This window comes from Schistocerca americana, chromosome X (genome assembly GCF_021461395.2).
Source record: "Schistocerca americana isolate TAMUIC-IGC-003095 chromosome X, iqSchAmer2.1, whole genome shotgun sequence".
NCBI lineage: Eukaryota > Metazoa > Arthropoda > Insecta > Orthoptera > Acrididae > Schistocerca > Schistocerca americana.
Window position 1 is genome coordinate 852,773,536 of NC_060130.1, and position 15,816 is coordinate 852,789,351.

Consider the following 15,816-nt stretch of genomic DNA (forward strand, 5'->3'; position numbering starts at 1 on the left):
GGCTATTCTTACAACGTAAATCGTGACCAAAACAGACACCACCTGTATAACAACCGTTGGCAGAGTAGTAATAAGTACAGGGAAAGATCACCTCTCCGTGGTAATGACTATCACAGAGACAATCAGAGAAACAGAAAATATGGGAACCAAAATAATTATTATCAAGGGAGACAGAATAACTTTAGATGCAACGGTCCAGTGCGCAGTTACGATTCAGGGAGAAATTCTCCACCACGTGACCGACAAGAAAGAAACTATGGAATCTACCGATATGACGACAGACGATATGATCGTAACGACAGACCTGAATTGCATCAGAACTGGCGGGATTCAAACAGGGCAGGGCCCGCTCGACAAGGTGAATTTGTAGAAGTTAAGTCTCCAAATCCCAATAACGATGCGCGCCAACAAAGACACAATAGGCAATGACTCATACCGCTGGCAGCCACAAAACATACTTATGAACATTGTTGCGGACGCACTGTTCGCGCACCGGCTGGGCTTGAGAAAAGCAACATAGAAGGCAACCTCGAGAAAAATTTCAGTATTCTTTACATTCAGAAAGTCGCCTTTGAAAACTTCATCACCACTTCTTTAAAGGACATTGCTTATGAACAAGATAAACATCTGATTTGGAAAGACATCAAAAGTAAATGGCATGAAAAGCCGCACACTCAGATTCGGCATTATTATCTGGTTAGAAACAACATACTATTCAAACGCTGCACTGTTGATGACAAGGTATGGGTACTTTGCATTCCAGACAATTTTGTTAACAAGCTCATTTGGTATATTCATTTCGCTACGCGCATTTTGGTCCACGAAAATGTTATCATATTCTTCGAATGACTTGTTATTTTAACAATATAGAAAAGAGAATTCGAAGAGTCTTCTCTATTTGTAAACTTTGTCAAAAGGGGAAACCATCTACTATATCACATCGTGCTCCGTTGTTTCCTATGATTCCTTCTAAATTAAAAGAATTTGCTGCTGTTGATCTCTTGGGACCCCTTGTCAGAACATCGAATGGATTTTCGTACGTTCTAGTCGCTGTTGAACTTACTTCAAAATTTGTTTCTTTCACTCCGTTACGTAAAGCCACTGGACGGTCTGTATCCAACGCCTTTGCTAAAAATTTCTTACGTGAAGTTGGACACGTTAGTAAAGTCATTTCAGATAGCGGACCGCAATCCAGATCTGGTGTTTGGTTACGCATGCTTCGGAACCATAAAATCAAACCTGTTTCTATTTCATTGTGCTCACCACATTGTAACCCGTCTGAACGGATTATGAAAGAAATCAATAAGCTTTGCAGACTTTATTGTCACAGAAAGCATCAGCATTGGGACAGATATTTACACTTATTTCAAAACGTGCTGAATGAAATGCCTCATGACTCCACTGCTTTACCACCTATTCTTGTACTGAAGAATGAAGAACCACCGAACAGAATCAGAGAGCTTGCACCTTTTCCGAATACACGTAAACTTAGACACAAAGACATAATTGATTTGACTACTAAAATATAAATTCTGCAGCAGACAAAAGGAGAAAGCTACACGGTAAAGCAAATGCAAACAAATTATATATTGGTCAGAAAGTTCTCATTAAAACTCATTAATTGTCACATAAGAAGAAACACTTGAGTCACAAATTGTTTCTAGTTTACAATGGACCTTACAGAATCCGACATATACCACATGATAATTACGTTGAAGTTGAAACTCTGCGTACTAGGAAGAGTAAAGGTTTACACCACATTTCACACGTAAAACCGTTTATTGAAAGATAATCTGCTTTTTAACTTTGTCTTTGCCATATAACTTTTCACTTTACATTACTAGTATGCTTTGTCAGACTTAGAATCTGTTAACATGCAACAATGTTTGAAGTTAAATATCCAGTCAAGAACCAAGAGAACTTATTTAAACAGAAATTACGAATGCATTGTTATTGTGAACAGACGACACAGTGTTATTGTGTGTGTACATTCTTGCTTGTTAGTTGCACGATTACGTAACGACTACAAGGATCACATACTTAGAACATTTACCAGTACCGCTAATGAGATTTTAATGCAACATTTTGGTTTACTTGAAAATACATTCTGATGTAGAGTACGTTTTGTGAGATACCAGATGACACAGTGGTTAGTTTATGTGACAGCTACACGATTTTACCACAACACTACTAACGAGTGATAATTTACAATGTTGCTTTTGCGGTGTTTCTGTTTTATATCTGCACAGTATTTCTGAATTCTTCTGGAAAGTAAAACATGTTTTAGTAGTAACTTTTGTGGTATAGCTACAATGAGACAGCCTTTTCCGTAGCACAACAATGCATTACAGTATAGTACTTTCTTGATCACGGTACTGTACGTAATAACTACGATATCTATACGCATAGCGTTTCACTTTTGTTTATTACGAGGTGAGTACATTGACTTCAGCAGAACTTTGCTTACAGAGGACGATAACGACGACACTTCCACAGAGATTATCTTACAACAAGACGCACGTTTAGCGCTACAGTACATGTATTTGAGTGATTAATTTTTTACTTAAAACATTTATTTTTAAAGATATTTGAAGTAGAATGATACAAAGGTTTTCCGTGATACATTTCATTCCAGTGCTGTAATCTGTAACACCTGAGGGTATAATTATATTAATCCTCAGGGGGTACACCCCTACTTTGTGTACCATGTGTTTGGCAAGCACAAGGAGCCCTAGCAAATATGGTATTTGTTTATACAACTTTACACATCGGTACCATATTTCTCCAACACATAAATTACACAGCTATCTGATCATTTAACTGAGAGAGACAAACATTTTTTTTTTTGGACGTCAGTGACAGATGTTTACGCAAGTACACAGCTGGATAACTTCACACTTATGAAATTGTATGTTGTCTGTACTTGTGAACTGTTCCTATTTTTTCGGAACCATTGTGATAATATGAGAGCTTTGAATGTCGTATTTGGTATGGGATCATGATTTTTAAAGTACATTTGAAGTAGATGACACTATTGAAATGAGCAGAGAATTTTTTTTAAGTTTTGAAATTGTTGGAGGAAGCTACAACGATTCTGAGAATTGACTGAGATGTTATGATATTATTACAACGACGATGTGTATTATGCTGTTGAGGTATGTTTATGATCAATAAGATGAAGCTACCGTATATGAGGAATTTGATTATGCTACATATTTCTTATGATGAAATATTGAAGAAGTGTAACGAATATGTATATGTATGATAAGGTAAGGAATAATGAGTAGTGGTTAGGGACTCTGATTTGTGAAAAAGGATGTTGGAAACCAAGAATCGTACTTTAAGAATTATGAAATGTATGTATATGCGTAAATGTGTCACAACGCCGACGAAAATTTTTTGGACACTGTTATATTTATAGGATTTTGTTTCTACACATTTGTAACGCAAATTCTCGACCTGTGAATTTTTTTATATGAGACTGTCACTGTAGTGCAAACTGGTGTCGTAAATATTTCGGTAAGAAAGTGACCACCTTCACGTAATGCGTCGTGGGCACCCAGCTGCGCGACAGTCGCCTGGAAAAAAAGCCATTAGTGTGTGCCTTTCAGAGGCACAGGTGGAAAAAAAAGAGGCCATTATCTCCGCTATTGACATTTCTTTGTAGAAAGCGTCGCAAATACGACACGCTAAACTTGAAAACATATGATTACACTGTGGAGCTCTTAATTTATGATATTTACTAAAATGCCTAATGAAATGATGAGAAACATTTTTACATCTATTGTCTTTCTAGTTGAGAGATTGTTCAATTTGTTTAATATCTAGTTTCTAGCTGCACTGCAGCATTGGTTAAAATAAAATTTAATAGCTGTACTAATATAGATATTTTATACCTACAGATCCAGTAGATAAATAATTTTATGATCTACTTCCAAAAAAAAAAAAAAAAACGAGGGAGCACAAAAAGACATTTCCCTTGACAGTAATTGCATAGATAATTTTTGTCAATGACTTGGTAAATTTTTGGTACAGTAAGTAAAGGTGATGCATCACTCTGGTGTTAAGATGTGACATAGGTATTAGACATGGCCATCTTTACTGTAATATTTTTTATGCTTGAGCTTTGTCATAATTAGATATAAGTTATTGGATTTGCTGCTGCTACTTGCTTTGCCAATTTGCATTTTTTTTCATTGCTGCTTGTATTAATTGTTCTGTGCTGCTGCATTGCCTCGTCCGTTAGTTTATGCATCTGAGCTTAGTAGATTTAAGTTAGCTTAAGAGGGGGTAGACTATATAAGAGAATGAGTTGCGATGAATTGGAATAAATGCATTGAGAAGTTATACGAAAAAAGTACAGAAAGCAGGTATAGATAGGACTTTTTGGAAATAATGAAGAACGAAGGGAGATCTCCGAGAAGTAAAGAAAGTTTTGTTTGCAAAATACTGCAGTAAAACAAACCCTGTCCTTTCCTTGTGTTATCCCACAATATGTTTGTGTACCCTTGGGTATTTGTGTTCTTCCTGTCTTTATGTGTTTATCTGATGAGAGTTACATTGTAGAATTTTCCTGATAATATGTTATTTATTTTGTAAATATGTTTAGACATTATTTATTCTGTTTTGTTTTAATGCTCATGTGTGAAGTTGATGTTTCAAAAGTTATTCTGATCTTTTATGTATTTACTTGTGTCATAATTCCTGTAACACTGATGTATATGTTTATTTCTATTCTTTTGTAAATCCCCTATTACTACAAATTTTATCTGTATTGTTATGCTCTTTAATGATGTATTTTGTACCTTTGTTATTGTATTCTCATGTTATAATATTGTAATTGACACCAGTTCAGCAAATTAAGTAACTTGTAAGCATTCATTTCACTGCACATATTTCTGTTGGTCATGATATATGCACAATATGTAAAAAAAAGAGAGAACTGTTAGTGCTCCCACATGTGTTGATAAGTCAGCAAGGGACTGGTTAACAGCATTGCTGGTTCTAAGGACAATTCCAAAAACTTTGTGAGTGCACGAGTGGTGGTTCATGGACTTGCTATATTCTCCGCAAGACTCTTCAATGGTGATTGTGCACCTGCACAGTCACAGCGGATGGCTGCTAGCCATCTCTACAAGGACTACAGTGGGTCTACACCTTTGATGACTCACAAATACCATTATTTCTACAAGGACTGCGGTGGGTCTGCACCTCTGGTGGCCCACCAATACCATACTCTCTACCAGGACTACAGTGGGTCTGCTCTGTGATGACCTACCTACCAATATTCTTCAAAACTTTGACTGACTCTGCTGTGGGTTTGCTATGTTGTGGCCGATTACCTGCCTGCATGTCAAGAGTCAACACTGTCCTGCCGTTGGAAGGACAACACTACTTCTTCAAGACTGCATGGAAATCCACTACTTCCGTGTGCATTTTCTTTTACTGCTCGGACTTTGAGAAAAACACTGCTATTTTACTGTGATGAACGATCAGGGCTGTCTTTATGGACTGTGAGAAAATTTTAGCTTTTGACCAACATTGTATCAGTAAGTCTGTGCATTTGATTTCTTTGTTACTGTAATTATGAATTTTTTTTTAAATCTGTATTGGCCACTGCCCAAAACAATTTGTAAAATTTTTTGTGGGGAGCATGGGGCTATGTAAGTAGGCTGTTTAGGTTTTTTTATTGGTAATGCCACGTAGCGCTCTGTATGAAAATCACTGGCTGTGCTGTGTGCAGTCTGTGGCTAGTTTGCATTGTTGTCTGCCATTGTAGTGCTGGGCAGCTGGATGTGAACAGTGCGTAGCGTTGCGCAGTTGGAGGTGAGCCGCCAGCAGTGGTGGATGTGGGGAGTGAGATGGCGGAGTTTTGAGAGCGGATGATCTGGACAGAGACAGTAAATTTGTAAGGCTGGATATCATGAACTGGTATATATATTATGACTTTTGAACACTATTAAGGTAAATACATTGTTTGTTCCCTATCAAAATCTTTCATTTGCGAACTATGCCTATCAGTAGTTAGTGACTTCAGTAGTCTGAATCTTTTATTTAGCTGGCAGTAGTGTCGCTCGCTGTATTGCAGTAGCTTGAGTAACGATGATTTTTGTGAGGTAAGTGATTTGTGAAAGGTATAGGGTAATGTTAGTCAGGGCCATTCTTTTGTAGGGATTATTGAAAGTCAGATTGCGTTGCGCTAAAAATATTGTGTGTCAGTTTAATGTTGATCAGAATAAGTAAAGAGAGGAACGTCTGAGTACGTTCAGTTTTGCTCAGCTGTTTGAAAAGCAAATAATGTAAGAGGTTTACCAGCACAGCAAATCATTAATTTTTCTAAGGGGACGTTTCATAAGGGAAGAACATCGTGTTTGGCGTATGGCTCTGGCGCATCGTACTACATCTGCATCAGTAATCTGAGCATCAGTTGGCACCACAGTGACACAACGAACCGTCACAAATCGGTTACTTGAAGGACAGCTCCGAGCCAGACGCCCTTTAGCATGCATTCCACTGATCCAAAACCACCGCCGTTTCCAGCTTCAATGGTGTCGAGCGAGAGCTCACTGGAGGGCAGGACAGAAGTCTGTTGTGTTTTCTGATGAAAGTGGGTTCTGCCTCGGTGCCAGCGATGTCTGTGTGTTGGTTAGAAGAAGGCCAGTTGAGGACCTCGTACCAACCTTGAAATGTCTCTGTTAGATTCGTTTCATATTATTTAATTTGTATTTCGTGCTGTCACGTTCAATTATTTACAATTTAGTTATGTACTTCGTGTTCGTCCCCATTCAGTAGCACACAATTACATTAAAGTATCAATTTTTATGAGTGAGTGAGTATATGTTGAATTTGTCTTATATATGGTAGCAGTACAGCATCTGGCTGTCTGCTGTGATAGCAGCAGTGTAGCCACTGTCAAGACAAAGAGATTTGTACCCTTTCGGTAGCCATTCGACAGTTGTTAAGTTGGTGGCGGAAAGAACTCCTCTGGCCTCTTCCGGCTACCTGGGGGAAGCTCGTTGCAGGGCGATAGTGCTCTGGGCACTCGACACTGGACCTTTGATGAGAGAAGACGGTACTCTTAAGAGCGATTTGGGGCTGGTGAGTGTGTTAATGTGCGATGGTGTGTAGCTATTGTAACTGATGTACATGTTTGATCTGATAGTTCGTTTTCAATTTCGGTAGTCGAATTCTTATATTTTTCAGAGTGTACTCACGAGTATATTTCTTGTATTTAGTAAGTTTTTCCGATCCTTGATTTGTGTGACCAGAACACGTGGTGTAACAAGATCGTTACTTGAGCACAGATTTAAAATTCAACTGTCTGACTTTTCTTTTAATTGGAATGTACGTGTGAACTTTTCTCATGTGAATGTGTTTTATTTCTTCTACTTTTCATTTCGTTTTAGTTTTAAGATTGTGTAGCTTTGTTCATGCAATATGGTGGTAGTTTCACCGTTTGTAATTCAGGACCATCTTGGATATGTTTTATTCTTAATTTTGCATGATATTTTACTGCTATTTGTGCTTATACGTTTTACATTTGTGTTTCTGAGGTTTTCAAAAGTCTTACTAATTTCGCTTTGTTCATGAATATTCACGGCATCTGCGGGTAACATGCCAGCTTATCTTAGTTTCACGTTTGTGATGCAGATAAATTTCTTTATCGGAAAGTGTTCCAGAGTATTCTTATTTAAAATAATTCAATCTGAGCGATAGGGATGAACCTCTGAGCCTCTGACTTACTGTGATGGGCAAAATTCTTTTTATCTCTGTTCTTGTGTATGAATCGTGTATGCTTGTGCGAACTGTTTCCTTGCGCACTGAAGATTTCCTTTTTCATTTATCGCCACAATGTACCACACCATTCAGTATAATAATGATATAAGTGAGTTCATTAACCACATAACAGCCAGCGACAGATCGTAGTTTAGAATTAGTTTGTGAATCTTTAATGTGATGTTTTATTTTAATAAATTATGTTAAACTGTGAAGACTGTATCTCAGACAAACCTCCCTCCCTTTTGTAAGATAGATTTTAATACATCCCACCTGGCGTTTCTGAAGTCTAAAAGTCAGGCCTTATGTTTGTAGACTTTTGTTTGATTATCTTATGTCTTTGTTGTGGCTTAAGCTTCTGCTTGCTCTGAATTATTTGATTTATCGATTGTGCTTAAGTTGTTCCCATATTTTCTTTCCGTATATATACTTGGATCTCTTCATTACTATTAACACGTTAATTATGCTTACCAATTCAGTGATTAATTTTCACAATTTTAATGAAATTGGAAGGCGACCCAGCAAAATTTTATGGCATACAAAACGTACAGTAGGCTGCAGAGTTCCACAGTCATAAACTTTCCCCAGTTTCTGTTTGTAAATCACTTTCCATATCACCGTTCACCCATTAATAGCCATTTAACCTGTCTGCGTGCTAGACACACTGGACCTATACCTTGAGTTACGGCGTGGGGTGCGATTTCATGACAGCAAGAGCACTCTCATGGTTATCCCACACACTCTGACTGCGAGTATGTGCGTCAGTCTGGTGGTTCGATCTGTTGTGGTGCCATTCATGAACAGCGTTCCAGGGGGTGTTTTGCAACAGGGTATTTCTCGCCCACATACTGCTGTTGTAACCCAACATGCTCTACTGAGGGTCGACTTGTTGTCTTGGTCTGGTCGATCACCAGATCTGTCTCCAATTGAGCGCATATGGCACGTAATCGGACTTCAACTCCTGCATCATCCACAAACGGCATTAATCGTCCTCTTATTGACCGGCTAAGTGCAATAGTCATGGAGCTCCATCCTACAAACTGCGCGGGATTATCCGAGCAGTCTAAGGCTCTGCAGTCATGGACTGTGCAGGAGGTCCCGGTGGAGGTTCGAGTCCTCCCTCGGGCATGGGTATGTGTGTTTGTCCTTAGGATAATTTAGGTTAAGTAGTGTGTAGGCTTAGGGACTGATAACCTTAGCAGTTAAGTCCCATAAGAAAAAAAAGATCTTACAAACTGACATCTAGCATCTGTGCAGCACGATGCATGCACATTTGCATGCTTGCATTCAACATTCTGGCGGTTACAACAGTTATTAATGTACCAGCGTTTAACATTTTTAATGGCTTATTATAGCGCTTACGTTAACCCGTGATCTTCCTACGTCAATCACTTCAATATGTAACCCTAGACAAATGTATTCCCGAAATTTCATTACTCTGCATTAATTGTATTTTGGGTTACAATTTTTCCTCTTCAGTGTATGTACTTAATGATATTCTCAGTTCTGTGGGCTACGAATCATTGGCATAAATGGGAACGTGTCGCCTCGTCCGATGAATTACGTTTGTTGTTACAACAGGTCGATAGTCGTGTGCGGAAACGCCCACATCTGGGCGAAAGTTTGCTCGAAACGTGCACAACACCCTAGACACAGGCTGGTGGGGGTAGTATCATGTTATGGGGGACATTCATCTGCACTTTTGTGGGACTTGTAGTAACCGGAGGCACCATGACACCTGTGAGGTACAAGAACATTACTGCAGAGCGCCTGCAACCCTTCACGCTTCGTATTTTCCGTAACGGTGACAGCATCTTCCAGTGGGCTAATTGCCCATACTAAATGGACAGAGCTGTGGTTCAGTGATTTGGGAAGTATTATAGTGCACTCATGTTGAAGTGTTGCCCACCAAATTCACCTGACCTGACCCGATTTAAATTGTTTGGGATGCTACTGCCCACAAACCTTCGACTCGTAATTTACGGCAAATGTGTGGCCTTTGTGTATACTTTTGGTGTCACATACCTGCAGGATCCCACTAACAACATGCCAAACCCATCTCACACAGAAGAACAGCTGCTGTACTGCTTTCCAAAGGATCACCAACTCTCTATTAAGCAAGGGGCCATAGTGTTTTGGATCATCAGTGTTTATTCAAAACATAAGTTACAATTTCGCTGCCGTCCACTTCTTGTTTTTCATCCAGCTATCTGTTCCTAGTATTACAGGTCCCGCGCGGGGTAGACGAGCGGTCTAGGGCGCCTGGCCTGTAAGGGGCTACATCAGCAGACAACAGAGCCACGATCGTGCACACAGACTAGGCCACCAGGTGGCAGCGTGAGCGCCGCTAGAGGCCAGAGGCCACGCAGACCTCTTTGCTTTCGGACGCAGTGTGGTCTCAAATACTTCTTCTGACATTACTAAACTGCCAGCGTACTTAAGCCAGCACAGACCCAATCTAGCCAGATTTACATCAAGTCTCTGAGCCAGGCGCTGACTCTGCACAAACATTTCTTCAATGAGAGTGTCGTTGGAAAGTTCGTAACCTGTGGCGCCATGCTGTGCGCCAACCACTGCCGATCAAAGGAGTTGCCCGTGTCTGTAATCGCCATCGCTGTCACATGGTCTTTACATTGGGGACTGTAAGGAATTTTGGTTCTGGCTGTCGACCTTACCTCACGTTATATTGTTCTGCTATCAAGTGAATCTGAGACATGACTTATTCTTCGTAGAGGTCATCAGCCCAAGTCCAGACTCGCGTAAATTCTGTGAAATCTGTGCATGTTATGAACATTCACAAACAGCTGTCACGATTAACCTTTTTGCCAAAGAGAGTTTTTTGAATTACATATTTCTTAGTAAAACTCTTGTAGATTGTTTACCTGGGCTGTGTTCTCGCTGCTCCTCAACTGATGCAAAACATATCAAATGGGGACGAGGATTTTTCAGACCCCAGCACCTCCACCAGCTCCAATGTCACCTCGAAGTGTCATCCCAACAAGAAATTTCTTGGCAACCCAAAACCTTCATACCTATTCGACGTAGACAGTATCTCTGTGCGTGTGACTCCTGCATTACGACAACATTGGTAGTGACTTTCTGTTCTAAAATGCCTTGTTCTCAATATAGAAGAGACGCATCAGGAACTATCTTCACTGTCCAACATCCAGCAGACGCACAGACACATTGTCGAACAGATGGCTGGCGTCCTTACAACACCGCAGTACCCAGCAACCATCCCAGGAGTACTTCTAGCGTCATCCACCTCCACGCACGTTCGTCACACTATCCTGCTTCTGGCATGGCACCAGAACCTTTAGCCAGCGTCATCGTGACACTGGACGACCCAAACCACCATCCCCCAACATTCCTCCTGGGTCAACAGCCTCCAGACAGCACCTGAACATTTGTCTGCATTTATCCTCAATGTATACTCAGACCAGCGCACCTTCTTAGTCATGCCTATTCACTCCTGTCTGGCGCAGCTCGTGCCTCATCTACACTTGCAATCTCTGGTCTGGTCTTTTATCTCTACATACGTTTTCTGAATATCGTTTCCAGACATGATCACTGTACTCGTTTTCCTATTTTTTTCTCCTGTGTTCATGTACCCACCTATGCCCTCCAGTCACAATACTATTCAATGTTACGTGCTTTCGCACCCGCTTCTGTCCTCCAGGCACGATAATTTTCACTTTCAAGTGCTCCCACACTCATTATGCCCTCTGGGCACAGTACATCTCAATTTCAAATGTTCGTGCACCTACCTACGCTCTAAAGACACAATACTCTTCGATTTCAAGTGCTCTAGCACATATCTTTGCCCTCCAGGCACAATACAATTCACTTTCAAGAGCTACCACACCCACTTATGCCCTTTGGGCGCAATACTCCTCTATTTCAAGAGTTCTTGCATCCATTTATACTCTCCAGGCACAGTACTCCTTACTTCCAAGTGCTCCTGCACGCACCTCTATCCTCTTGACATACTTTTCTGCCCTCTGAGCCCAACGATTTTACTTCTCACGTGCTTCTGAATGCTACTTTTACTTCCCACTTGCTTCCGCTCTTATCTATATCTTCTGGTCACAACAGCGTACGCCTCTCATGCTTCGGGTACCACAGTTTTACTTCTCAAAAGCTCCCACTCTCACATGCGTCCTTCAGATGCAAATTTTCCATGTTCTTTTAGGAGTGCTTTGGCACATTTTCAACTGTCTACGTCCAGTATGTCTATTACTACGTTCGGTCTCCTTACAGATTCACTCCTGATGCATCGGTTGCTGCCAGCCTTGCCAGCCACTCCAGGTCCACACCATGCCAACCTCGTGGCGTCTCGGGTGTCACCATTACTCAACACTGCCCACACTGGATGCAAGCAGTGGTCACTCATCTCTTGGGTTAGGCCGTGGAAGTAGTGACACTGCCAGCTACATCCATGTACCACCTACTAAACCAACCTGGCGTGCCCCTGGAAAACACTGCCATCTCCTACAAGATTTTCATAGTGTTTTGTTCCAGACTTGAACTTCATCCCTCCCAGGACTGGACAACGCTGAACAGCTGTATCAGCAGCAGGGGGTCTGCATTCTTCTGCCTCTTGCAAGGTCAGCGCATCTACAGTCTAGGAACTGACTTCAATGAATGTTGACCTCAATCTTCCTGGGTCACAGGTTCCATGGGCAGGTGCATGCTTCGTGGGACTTTGAGACATACCACATCCTCTCATCCTTCACGAGAGGAGCTAAACAGAGCAATATTTCAGCTACAGACTGTCATTTTTCCACATAGTCAACAACATTTGTTATGCACTTTTGCCAACGATGAACGAGAGCTTGCTTGCTGCGCTTGTAAAAATCGGAACTGGATGAGGCTAACCACTTTCTTACAGTCTTGATAACAGCGTCCGAGTCTTGAAAATGTTCGTCATGTAGTCCATCTTTCAGAGGCCCAAAGAGATGGAAGTCTGAAGGCGCTAAATCGGGATTGTACTGTGAATGTGATAAGACAGTCTGGCAGAATTTTGCAATGAGTTGTGTGGTCGCAAAACGTGTGAGGCCTGGTGTTATCACGTTGCAGGTGAAAGTTGGCCTTCTTCTCTGGCCTTACCTTGGAAATTCAGGCTCTCAGCTTAGTCAATGTCATCGTGTAGCATGCTGAATTGACAGTTTCTCCAGGCTCCAGGACATCCAAAAGAACCTCATCCTGGCTATGGCAGAAGACTGTGCACATCACTTTGCTTACAGATGACTGTGTCTTGAATTTCTTCTTTGATGGAGAATTCGCATGTCGCCATTCTGTGGACTATGTTTCTCATCTCTGGTAACGATACTGTTCAGAAAAATGTCACTTTCAGCTTCATATTGGTCCATCATGTCCCAACAAATTTCAATTCAATGAGTTTTTAGTTCTTCTATAAGCATCCGTGAGATCCATCTCACACAAACTTTGCTACAACCAAGATGTTCCCACACTGTTTCCAAGGTATTGCAGCCGACATTCAGCTTTGCACACAATTTTCTGGTCGTTATCCGTTGATCAGTACGGATGAGGTGAGTAAGACACTGTTCACTACGAACGATGACAGCTGTGCAGGGTCGACTGGGCTGTGGCTTGTCATGCACAACCATTTCACCACCTTAAAAATGCCGTACCCATCGCCTCACATCACGCACGTCTATTGTACCGTCTCCATACACCTTTAGCAAGCGTCGATGGATTTCAGTCTTCAGCAGTGAGGAATTCAAACACACATCCTGTTTTGTACGTGCGTTCATATCAGACGCCATTGTGGAACACAACTCTGCTCCCAACAACTACCACAGAACAACGAAACCACCTGCAAATGAAAGAAGAAGGTTAAAGCTTTAGCACTACACCAACGACATCTGGCGTGGACATCCGAAGTCACCACAAAAAAAAAAAAAAAAAAAAAAAAAAAAAAAAAATAGAAGGCATTTCTTTCGAAATGCCCCTTGTATGTCTTGCTTTGGCACAAATCACATAGTGTGTGTGTGAGAATTAGGAGACACGGACAAGTGTGTCATATGGAGGTTTGTATCAGTCTTGGAAGTGTGCCTGGATAGCAAAAGTGGTTAAGGTGACCGCTCACATTGAGTGGGAAATCTGGGTTGAAGTCCCAGTTTGGCACAAATTTTCATATGTCACCAATAAATAGTACTGCTGAAGTCAATTTAGGTTCGGAATATGTGAATCAACTTCCATAATATTCACATTATATTGTTCCACTATCAACTATTTCTCAGACTTATTCTTCATTAGGCCCGTCAGCCCAAGTATAGATTCATGTAAATTAAGGGCATATTACACACCTTCACAAACAGTTGTTATGATTAACTTTTTTCTCCAGGGGGGGGGGGAGCTTTTTGTTTTGTGAATTTCTTAATAAAAGTGTTCTACGTTGTTTACCTGGGCTGTATTCTCACTGCACCTCAACTTGTGTAAGACACATAACTCTGTGCTTGTCTTGACCCTTCAGAAAGATTTGCCACAGTGTCAATCGATAAGGCATCCCTTTGCTGCTGCATATGCGCCCCACCAGTGGGCAGTAATATTAAGGGCTTCAGATGACAGCGGAGACCTTGGCCATAAGAGTGCCAACTTCGTGACAGTCGAGGGTAATAACCTAAAGTCAGTCGACAATGACCAATGTAACATTGAGCTACCTACACACAGTAACGGATCCTGTTTGTATCTCCACACAACATTTGTGGTTCCTACCAGTCATAGACTGTGTGTAAGTATAGAAAGTACTAAACCAAGCAATAGATTAAAAAATGAAATAAACAGTGAGCTAATTATTGTATATTGTTTTTGATCCAATAAAGCTACATTACAACTTGAAAAAAGAACTTTGTGATTAGCAGATTGACATGGTGGTGGTAGTTTACTGGCTTGCAACCCGCAACACTTGATGAGGAACTGCAACTAGAGTACATACAGAATTACTTTGCCCCTAGCTGCACAGTTAGTGCGGTAGGGAAGAGGACAATGGTGGTGGTGGGAGTTGTCTTACAGACGAGTGTAGCACTGTAAGAGAGATGTAGCTCTATGACTAAAGCCATCTCACAAATTTCTATCTCACAAGACTTCTAACGTACAGCTAGCAAGTCTGCAAACGATCTTATTAACAGGTTATGCCTGTATAACCAGTAATTCGATAAATCAATCATTTATTACTAAAAGCACAGTGGGTTACAGGACTGTGCTGAAACTGCAAAAGATGGAGTGATTTACTTTCGAATGGCTTGTAAACTTACTTCTCTTTGTCTTGTTGCAATGTTAAAATTAGCTTCTTCTGCCAGAATACAACAGAGGTTACACAATTTCACCTCACTAATGTGCTAATGGAGTTGGAATTCTGACAGAACAGTCTATTATTAAACAAAAATTTGAGAGCAAACTAGAACATTAGCTTATGAAAAGCTCATACTCAGTATAAAAATAAATGTGTAATTTCTTTACTTATTTTGTTACAAACCTATTCTAAATCTCCTTAGACCAGCTAACGATTGCCATTGAAATAATTACATTATTTTACTGAAAAAATCTGTTGTTACTCATTTATCACATAAGATAAGAAAGTGTCACATGTTAACTACATGTAAAATACTTTGCACTTGACATCCTACACTTTCCCAAAAAACTAATTTTAGTAACTCACACTGTTTATGGGTTATGAGGGATATTCTGAATATTTCACTTTCACTCTGTCATTTGCACACGTCAGTGGAAGAGAGTGTACTACATACAATCCATTTTCTCAGGACTGAACGTAGATAAAGACATTGTCCCAAGTTTAAATAAAAATTCAATGTGTTAGCAACATTTTATATGCAGCAATATATTATGTAGTGCGCACCAATAAACTTTTCGAAATTCTCATAGAACTGGTAACTCACTCAATGTTAAAATATCAGAATATCTATGACCAAAAACGAAATGAGGCAGTTCATCATGAAACTGATGAATGAGACTATGAGATGTGAAAGAATGATTTTTTTTAACATGTAGTTTGTT